This window comes from Gadus macrocephalus, chromosome 12, assembly GCF_031168955.1.
Source record: "Gadus macrocephalus chromosome 12, ASM3116895v1".
Classification (NCBI taxonomy): Eukaryota; Metazoa; Chordata; class Actinopteri; order Gadiformes; family Gadidae; genus Gadus; species Gadus macrocephalus.
The window spans coordinates 7,076,631-7,086,630 of record NC_082393.1 but is presented as its reverse complement, the minus strand read 5'-3'; the positions used below and the strand labels follow the sequence as shown (position 1 = coordinate 7,086,630).

Genomic DNA, 10,000 nt, shown 5'->3' with positions numbered 1-10,000 from the left:
ATGATCATTTCCTGGTCCTGTAAGACATGTTGTTTGATTGAGTTCACGTTTTATTTCCCAGTTGTGTTTCACTTTAATAACCCTGTTGGGTGCGGAGTCAAAGTGCTTCCACTGTGGCGGAACCAATCCCATCCACCCTGTTTTGTTCATGGTTTCACTCTGAACTGCGTCATGCTTTAGAACAGTAGCATGTGCCCCAAGGTCCCCTTCCAGGCATTTTGTCTTCTGCCTCTCGGATTACAATTCCCTCCAAAAGCAGAGAGCTTTGCCATGACAACCAGTGAATTAATGAAATTAATACTTTCTTAAGACGTGTTCTCTCTCTCTCTCTCTCTCTCTCTCTCTCTCTCTCTCTCTCTCTCTCTCTCTCTCTCTCTCCCTCTCTCTCTCTCTCTCTCTCTCTCTCTCTCTCTCTCTCTCACTTCTATCTCTCTTTCTCTCTCGCTCTCTTTCGCTCTCTCTTGTGTGTGTGCGGTGTGGATAATCATAGAACGTTTTGTACCAAGTGCCATTTTAGAAGGAACCTATTATTTTTGTTTGTTTGTATAATGGTCTGAGGACATCATTAATAAATGGCATCTCTAGCCTCATGGCCACGGTCGAAGTGCTTCGCATTAAACGCGTTACATTTTTTTCGCACGGTGTCAACCATCACACTATGAACAGGTCAATGTTTGTTTTTCTACTAAGACCACAAGATCCCCAACAACAGGATTTAACTAGCAACCCTCCCGGATTGCGAGATATTGGTCCACCTTTATTTTCTTTCTCTAAAAGGTGCCAAAGGTGTGGCAGCGAGTGTTATAGCAGTTCATATACGTAGGGGCCATAACAGAGAAAGACTGTAGCATCGGATGCCTTTACCGTGATGCATTGGTAGAATAAGCAACGATCAACACATCCCCTCTTTCCCCAGCTCTGTAAGGCTTTTATCTCAGAGGGCTAAAGCTTGTCACACACGAGGGGTCGAACCTGAGAGAGCTGCCATCTGCACCCGGCCCTAAATAGCCTCTCAGCTGCCCCCTGTTGTTCTGGGATGGCGAGCGGTGAGGAGTGACCAACTCACAATAACAGTGATTACTAGTGATTACGGCTCCTTCAGTCAACCCAGCGTTCCGAGTAGGCATCTGTGAGGCCGTTGTAGCGTTGGGTGGGAGTGGAATGGTGCAGGAGGAGTTGGTGATGGAGATGACAGTATTGGGGATGGTGCTGGGTGGGGTGACGTGCCGTTGTTGAAGGTGGAGATGGTTTTGACGGGTGGGGTGATGGTCATGTCGGTGGTGTATGTGGTGGTGTTGAAGGTGGAGATGGTTTTGACGGTTGGGGTGATGGTCATGTCGGTGGTGTATGTGGTGGTGTTGGAGGTGGAGATGGTTTTGGTGGGTGGGGTGATGGTCATGTCGGTGGTGTATGTGGTGGTGTTGGAGGTGGAGATGGTTTTGGTGGGTGGGGTGATGGTCATGTCGGTGGTGTATGTGGTGGTGTTGGAGGTGGAGATGGTTTTGGTGGGTGGGGTGATGGTCATGTCGGTGGTGTATGTGGTGGTGTTGGAGGTGGAGATGGTTTTGGTGGGTGGGGTGATGGTCATGTCGGTGGTGTATGTGGTGGTGTTGGAGGTGGAGATGGTTTTGGTGGGTGGGGTGATGGTGTAAGACAACGGTTAAAGAGATAGAAATGGTGGTGACCAGGGTAGAGATTATTGCGGCAAAGTTCATAGAAATGGTGGTGTTGGTTGTGTTGATAGAGATGGGGCCGGATTTGGTGGTGGATATGATGGATGTGGTGTGGGTGGTGACAGTGTAAGACAACGGTAAAAGAGATAGAAATGGTGGTGACCGGAGTGGAGTTAATCGTGGCAAAGTTCATAGAAATGGTGGTGTTAGTAGTGGTCCATATGGAGATGTATGTGGTGGTGGTGGTGGTGCCTCACATATCTCCATCCAAACCCTTTGGACATTCATCTGAAATGAAGACCGCAATCCTCTAAGAATGTGATTGCATCTCATCAGGTCAGTATAGTCCCTGCGTCATGCGTGCCAATCAACATTCAACGGCTTGCTATAGCCTGGTACCAGAACCAATCAGACTTGATTACCATGCCTTTATCTTGAAACCCTGGCTCATCACCGACCGTATGTAAATATACATATCCCATCCGTCCTTCAAATTGGGTTTACGACTCGGTGAAGTGGAACCGAATAATCTGTTTTGGCTACTTATGTAGTTATTTCTGTGTGTGTGTGTGTGTGTGTGTGTGTGTGTGTGTGTGTGTGTGTGTGTGTGTGTGTGTGTGTGTGTGTGTGTGTGTGTGTGTGTGTGTGTGTGTGTGTGTGTGTGTGTGTGTGTGTGTGTGCGCTTGTGGCGACTCTCCTCACTGAGGCCTGATCTCCTCCGGCCTGTTCCCCGAGATGAGGGACAGCTGGCCACTCTCCAATGAGATGGCAGGAGAGAGAGAGTGGGATGGATGGAAAGAGGAAGAGGAATTGAGGGAAGGATGTTTGTTAGAACTCTAGCAGCAGCATTCTGAACAAGCTGAAGCTTCCTCAGAGTTTGTTTTGGGAGACCTGTAAGGAGACCATTGCAGTAATCAAGCTTACTAGTGATAAAGGCATGTACAAGTTTTTGTAAGTCTTTGGTGGACATGAGCCCTCTAAGTCTTGCTACATTTTTAAGGTGATAATATGCAGATTTTGTAACTGATTTGATGTGACTGCCGAAATGTAAATCTGAATCCATGATAACCCCTAGATTTCTGGCTTTGATTGAGGTTTTCAGGGACAGAGAGTGAAGGTGTTCGGTTACTTTAAGCCTTTCCGTTTTAGAACCAAATACAATTATCTCTGTTTTGTCCTCATTTAGTTGAAGGAAATTTCGGCACATCCCTTCTTTCACTTGCTCAATGCACTGGCACAGCAGATCTATGGGCCGATAGTCATTTGGTGATAGCGATACATAGATTTGCGTGTCATCAGCATAGCAATGATGGTCAATATTGTTATTTTGCATGATTTGCCCTAGTGGGAGCATGTAGATGTTGAATAAAGAGGGTCCTAAGATCGAACCTTGTGGGACTCCACATGTCACGTTGGTTGATTCTGATACAAAGTCGCCAATGGAAACAAAGTACTTCCTATTTTGTAGGTAGGACCTGAACCAATTTAAGACGGTGCCTGAAAGCCCCACCCAGTTTTCTAACCTGTCCAGAAGTAATGTATGGTCTACAGTGTCGAATGCAGCACTGAGGTCAAGTAGCATTAGTATTGAGATTTTGCCAGAGTCTGTGTTAAGACGGATGTCGTTTACAACTTTAATAAGGGCGGTCTCCGTGCTGTGCAGGGGTCGAAATCCTGATTGGAAGGTGTCATAGCAACCAGTTGATGCCAGGAAGTGATTAAGTTGCTGGAGGACAACTTTCTCAATGATTTTACTTATGAAGGGTAGATTTGATATTGGTCTGTAGTTGTTAATAACAGAGGCATCTAGGCTCCGCTTTTTTAAAAGGGGTTTAATAACTGCAGTTTTCAAAGCTTTTGGGAAATTGCCTGACTGGAGAGAGTTGTTAACTATCTGCAATATGTCTGCTGCTAGGCAGTCGAAAACATTCTTAAAGAGGTTGGTAGGTATAGTATCAAGGCAACAGGTGGATGTCTTTAGTTGTGTCACAGTTTCCACAAGATTTTGAGAGTCTATAACATTAAAGCATGCCATCCTTGCCACGTTATTTTTGCCTGAACAGGGTGGTAGTCCAACATTTTTGTTTGAAGTGGAGATATTGATGGCGCGTCTGATACCTTCAATTTTATCAGTATAAAAAGCTGCAAACTCATTGCATTTCTGCGTGGAATGGAGATCAGGTGGAATTTGTGTTGGGGGGTTGGTCAGTCTGTCAACAGTTGCAAATAGGGTTTTTGCATTATTAGTGTTGGTTTTAATGATATTGGAGAAAAATGTTTCTCTAGCATTTTTTAAGTCTAAATTGTAGGCACGGAGGCTCTCTTTATAGATATCATGGTGAATATGAAGTTTTGTTTTACGCCAGATGCGTTCAACCTTCCTGCATTCTTTTTTCTGTGCTGTAACAGAAGCAGCTTTTCTCCAGGGTGCCTTTTGCTTTCCAGAAATCGTTTTAACCTTATAAGGTGCAATGACATCTATGACTTTCAAAATTTTCAAATTAAAGTTTTCTACAAGATCATCAGCAGAACATGGGTTTAGAGGTGGTAGCAAGGAGATGGCCTTTTTAAAAAGTACATTAGAATCTTCATTGATATTCCGTTTTTGACAGTGTTTGATTTTGTCTGTATGTCGGGAATAAAAGATATGTTAAAGAAAACACAAAAGTGGTCAGACAAGGAAGGATCAGTCACAGAGAGATCAGAAACATTGAGGCCCTTTGTGATAACCAGGTCTAGAGTGTGCCCCTTACAATGAGTAGCCTCTTTCACATGTTGAGACAGTTCAAATGTGTCCAAAATGGTAAAAAGTTTTTTTGCACACTTGTCATTCAAATCATCAGTATGAAAATTGAAGTCACCAGTTATAACTAGACAGTCAAATTCTGTGGAGATGCTAGACAATAATTCTGTGAAGTCATCGAAAAAATTTGCAGAATATGTGGGTGGCCTGTAAATAATTAATAGGAGAACTCTGGGGGAGCATTTCAATACAGCACTAAGGTATTCGAACAATGGAAAATCACCAAATAACATCTGTTTCCCCTGAAATACATTTTTAAATATAGCAGCAACCCCTCCACCTCTTTTTCCAGATCTACATGCATCAAAAAAGTTATAGTCGGGAGGAGCTGTCTCTATCAGAACGGTTGCACTGTTATTTTGTTCCAGCCATGTTTCAGTTAAAAACATAAATCCAGTTTAGAAGTGTTAATAAAATCATTAACTAAAAATGATTTGTTATTAAGATAGAGGGTGAGACACAGCAATGTCTCTCTTTTTTTTGACGTGGTAATGGCAATGTATATTTTTTACACTTAATACTTCATTATTATATTATAATTCATTATCAGTAACTATCAGTAACTGATCGATTAAAACCACAAAATAACATTATCAGGAGCGAGATCATTTCTGTGTCTTTCTGTCTGTTTCTCTGCCCGTCTGTCCCTTCAATTTCAAAGCCTTACTTTCCCTAACAAGCACTTCTTGTGTCTCTCGTCTCTGGCGACTTGTGCCATACAGCAAGGCAGCCCAGAACGGCAGAGTCTCCATGGCGATGAGAGAAGTGGTGGCGGGGGTGGTGGGGAGGAAGGGAGGGAGTGAGGGGTGTGAGAGCTCATGTGGAGATCTCTATTGAACTGAAGGAGAACGATGAACATGAGAAATATGTGAGTGTGTGTGCTTATGTTTGTACACGTGAATGTGTCTGCATATATGTGTGTCTATGTGTTTGTGGGTTTGTGCATGTGCTTGCGTGCCTGTGTGTGTTTGCGCGTGTGTGTGATGGTTTTGTAAACGTGTGTGTCAAAATGTGTGTGTGTGTGCTTGTACACCATCCCAATGTACTAAAGATCCCTTCAGACTTATGTTGCCTCTTAGAATAAGATTGTTTAAAAAGGTTATCACTTTCACTCATATCACTCATGTTTAGAGGTTAAGCTGGAAATGGATTTTGACATGAAAGACTGAATGAATGAATGAATGAATGAATGAATGAATGAACGAATGAATGAATGAAAGACGTTGCGGTGAAATACCAGCAGGCTAAAATGTTTATATTTTTTCATGAATCTTTTCTTCCATTTTCTTCTCACCCCCATCATTTATTTATTGATTTATTTTCTTCTTGCTGTAAATGTTCTTCTTCATACCTGCATTAATCATGTGTCATGAGGGACCTTGGCTCTCTCTCTCTCTCTCTCTCTCTCTCTCTCTCTCTCTCTCTCTCTCTCTCTCTCTCTCTCTCTCTCTCTCTCTCTCTCTCTCTCTCTCTCTCTCTCTCTCTCTCTCTCTCTCTCTCTCTCTCTCCATCTACACACCATCATCCTTCCCCATCGGTCTACATCACACTTCCCTTTCCCCAGGGCTTTGTCTTACTCTCTCTCTGCCATCAGGTACTGTGTTGCCATGGGGATTTCAGCCGCTAAGAGGGAGGCAGGGAGACAAATGTGTCATCGCTTACATTCCGAAACATTCGGCGAAGGCCGTGGTGTTAAACTGTTTATCAACCTGATGGAGGTGGCTCACCACACCGCGCCACCCGAATCTCCACCCAGACAGGCACACACACCCGATCCATCAGCCCCGAAAGAGAGGCAGGAAGCGAGAGGGGGAGCGGCGGGAATGGGGAGAGGGGCCTTGCAGTCAGAAACAGACTTATTACACATTTTCATGCTTTGGCAATATAAATAGATGCCATGTTTCAATGCCAAAAAGCCCTTTTGAATTGAATTGTCAGACGGGCAGACACAGAGAGAGACTGGCGGTAGGACAGACACACACACAGACTGACGGAAGAGACAGACAGAGACAGGCAGAGAGAGGCAGACAGACAGACTGGGACAGAGGCAGGTGCTTCTCCAATGAAGGCGGGAGTAAATCAGCGTGGGGGCCAGGGGCCACCACTTATTGTCCAATAGAAGTGTGTGTTCATCTATTCACATGTGTACACATGCAGGTACATTGTGTGCTGGCATGGTGCTATTTTCCTATTGTTTTAAAGTGTGTATCAGTCACACCATAGCTCTGACTCCTCCTCCTGCAGGGGCTTTATGTAAAGACTCTATACGTGCGTATCTCTTTCTTGACCATCATGCCTTTCTGCTGTGTGGCCCGCCTCCTATTCATACATATACCCCCCCCCCCCTCCCCCCAGGGTCCAACCAACATCCCCAATTAGCCCCCCCCCCCAACATCCCCCTGCCTACATTGAGTCGGACCAGTTTCCATGGCAACCCCATACAGCTGCACATCCCATTGGCCATTTGTGAATTCAAACGAAGATCAATTAGTAATGATGTCACTGCCTCCGTGAGCCACTCAAATCCAGGTTTCATCCTTGCTGTATGTGTGTGTGTGTGTGTGTGTGTGTGTGTGTGTGTGTGTGTGTGTGTGTGTGTGTGTGTGTGTGTGTGTGTGTGTGTGTGTGTGTGTGTGTGTGTGTGTGTGTGTGTGTGTGTGTGTGTGTGCGTGTGTGTGTGTGTGTGTGTGTGTGTACGTGCGTCTGTGTTTGTGTGTGTGTGTGTGTGTGTGCGTGTGTGTGTGTGTGTGTGTGTGTGTGTGTGTGTGTGTGTGTGTGTGTGTGTGCGTGTGCGTGTGTATAAGGTATGATTGCGGGGGTTTGCAAACAGTGTTAAGGAACAGGTCTGATTGGCAGAGCCCAGCTCTGACGAAGATGATAACGAGGGTGATGAAGGTTTCGCTCGAGGACCCTGAGTCACCACGCGGCGTAGGAGGCGACACACAATCCCACACGCACGCACGCACACACACGCACAGGCACACACACACACACACACACAGACACACACACACACACACACACACACACACACACACACACACACACACACACACACACACACACACACATACACTACAATTTAGCAACTAGTTGTAATGTCCAGAGAGAGAGAGAGAGAGAGAGAGAGAGAGAGAGAGAGAGAGAGAGAGAGAGAGAGAGAAAACACGTCTTAAGAGAATTTGAAGATGGGATTTCTGAAGGCTTTCTCCTCTTACTTATCTCCGCAGTAGACAACATTGACCAAACCCATATGAACAGGTTGATTTGATCAAGAGTTGTTGGCAATATATAGAGAAGCAGAGCCATTTTCAATTGATCTAATATTCTTTTCAGATATTACTCCATTTCTTCGATTTTACTGTTATGCTGGCCTTGTGTTTAATATCAAAGTTACCACAATACCTTTTGATATAATGACTTCATCAACATGATTGCTGATCAGCTTTGGATAGGCCTATCTGAATATTCATACAAAGGGGACCTTTTCCAGGCTCTTATTGCAAATAAAAACCGGTTGTTTATAAGGCTGTTTTAATATAGACTGTCCTATGAACGGTTATAAATACAACGCACTCTGCCTGTATTCATCAAGATGCCGTTTCAAAGCGGCTGGTGCTGTCCCTGGTGCTGATCTGTAAAACCACTTTCTCCTCCTTCTCTTCGAGACGACTCAAGCCCTGAGTCTCAAAACACGCACACACTGCAGCCGTTCATTAAAGTTGCATGACTTCTCCCGTGTACGGTTTAACCGTGTTGTTTTAACGTGCAAATCATCATACTGCGAGCGTGCGTGTGTAAGTATTTGCGTGCGGATGGCGTTAATAATAGGCTAGTACAAACTCCAGAGTGACGGTTTACAACAGCTGCCCTTCGAAGAAGATGCTCGCCCACCGTCTCACCTCCGATGTGTGTGAGAGAGAGAGAGGGAGAGGGAGTGAGTGAGAGGGAGGGAGGAAGAGAGAGAGAGAAAGAGAGAGAGAGAGAGAGAGAGAGAGAGAGAGAGAGAGAGAGAGAGAGAGAGAGAGAGAGAGAGAGAGAGAGAGAGAGAGAGAGAGAGAGAGAGAGAGAGAGAGAGAGAAAGAAAGAGAGAGAGAGAGAGAGAGAGAGAGAGAGAGAGAGAGAGAGAGAGAGAGAGAGAGAGAGAGAGAGAGAGAGAGAGAGAGAGAGAGAGAGAGAGAGAGAGAGAGAGAGAGAGAGAGAGAGAGAGAGAGAGAGAGAGAGATTGTCTGAGAGGGGGGAGGAGGAAGATGGAGAGAGAGGCACGGTAAGTAAGCCAGGGATGTGCTTATTTGAAATGCGCAGCGCATTCTTCTCCAGCGGGCGGAGAGACGAGTCGCAGCGGTCCGCAGGACAAGGTGCTCTACCCTTATCATCATCCCAATTAGGCTCCGTTTCTCTTTTAAAAACCCGGATCACATATTTGAAGGATCTTTTCTTTTTTTTTTTTGCCACATTTAGCGACGAGCTGAAGTTATTGTCGGTCCGTGCAGATTGGAATCCCCCCCCCCCAACCCCCCCCTCACCATCTCTGTAGAAGCTGCTCCGGGGGACAGCGTGCCGGGTTGGAGGTTGTGGCTGCTGCTCTGGAGGAACCTTGATTTGACGGTAAATGAATTCAATCCAATCTCAAACAAAAAATACATAGATCAATAGAGCTTGACGTTTTTTATTCCAAATGCTCAATCCCACAGAGTAAATGTGTTATTAAAGGGCGCTGCAGAGAGCCGTACCAAGAAGGATACGGGCAGGGATCGAAAGGATCACGCCGGGATGTTGCGGCATCCCGTGTCCGGGTTCAGCCCGGGGGCCCGAGCCTTGTCTCCTGAACGCCTTTTAATCACGGGTGGTATACACCCGCAGTCTGGAGCAGACTCAGACTGCCCAATGAAAGAATTCCCCAACCCTTTTGTAACAAGAAATTTAGGGCGTTTCACACACACACACACACACACACACACACACACACACACACACACACACACACACACACACACACACACACACACACACACACACACACACACACACACACACACACACACACACACACACACACACACACACACACACACACACACACACATACGTATATATATATATATATATATGAACGAATATACACCAATTATGTATACATATACACATTATTATAATATAACAATATAAACGCTTGGCTTTTATGTTTGTAAGCCGTTGGCCCATGGTGGCTCCCGCTATTTTCTACAGAGGAATGGCTTGGATAAGAAAGGATGAGCTGCAGAGGTTTGAAATATAAAACAATGCACTGAGTATGTCAAAATAGTCCATGCAAGTGCAGGGATTAAATCACTGAACTGAACATAACTAAATGGTCTCTAACTCAATTTGTAAGCAAAATAATGAATTGTAGGCTTTTAAAGTAGGCCTATTACAAACATCTATCATGTATTAAAATAAAAACAAGTCTATAAAATAAAGATTTTCCCTGTATCTTGGGAGGAATTGTTAACACAATTAAGCCTCTGAGAACTCACTTATTCCC

At 44.8% G+C, this 10,000-nt stretch overlaps 1 protein-coding gene across 3 annotated transcripts in view; it reads left to right on the top strand.

The window, feature by feature from the left end:
- The first annotated feature begins 8,724 nt into the window (after nucleotides 1-8,724).
- The window catches only part of adcyap1r1b (adenylate cyclase activating polypeptide 1b (pituitary) receptor type I), a 22,022-nt gene continuing 20,746 nt past the window's right edge, over nucleotides 8,725-10,000 (top strand). For 2 of the 3 annotated variants that reach the window (XM_060066362.1, XM_060066361.1), the window contains exon 1: nucleotides 8,725-9,084. The gene's annotated coding sequence lies outside the window, so the exon portion shown is untranslated. The remainder of the gene's footprint in view (nucleotides 9,085-10,000) is intronic. The other variant, XM_060066363.1, reaches the window with a different exon arrangement.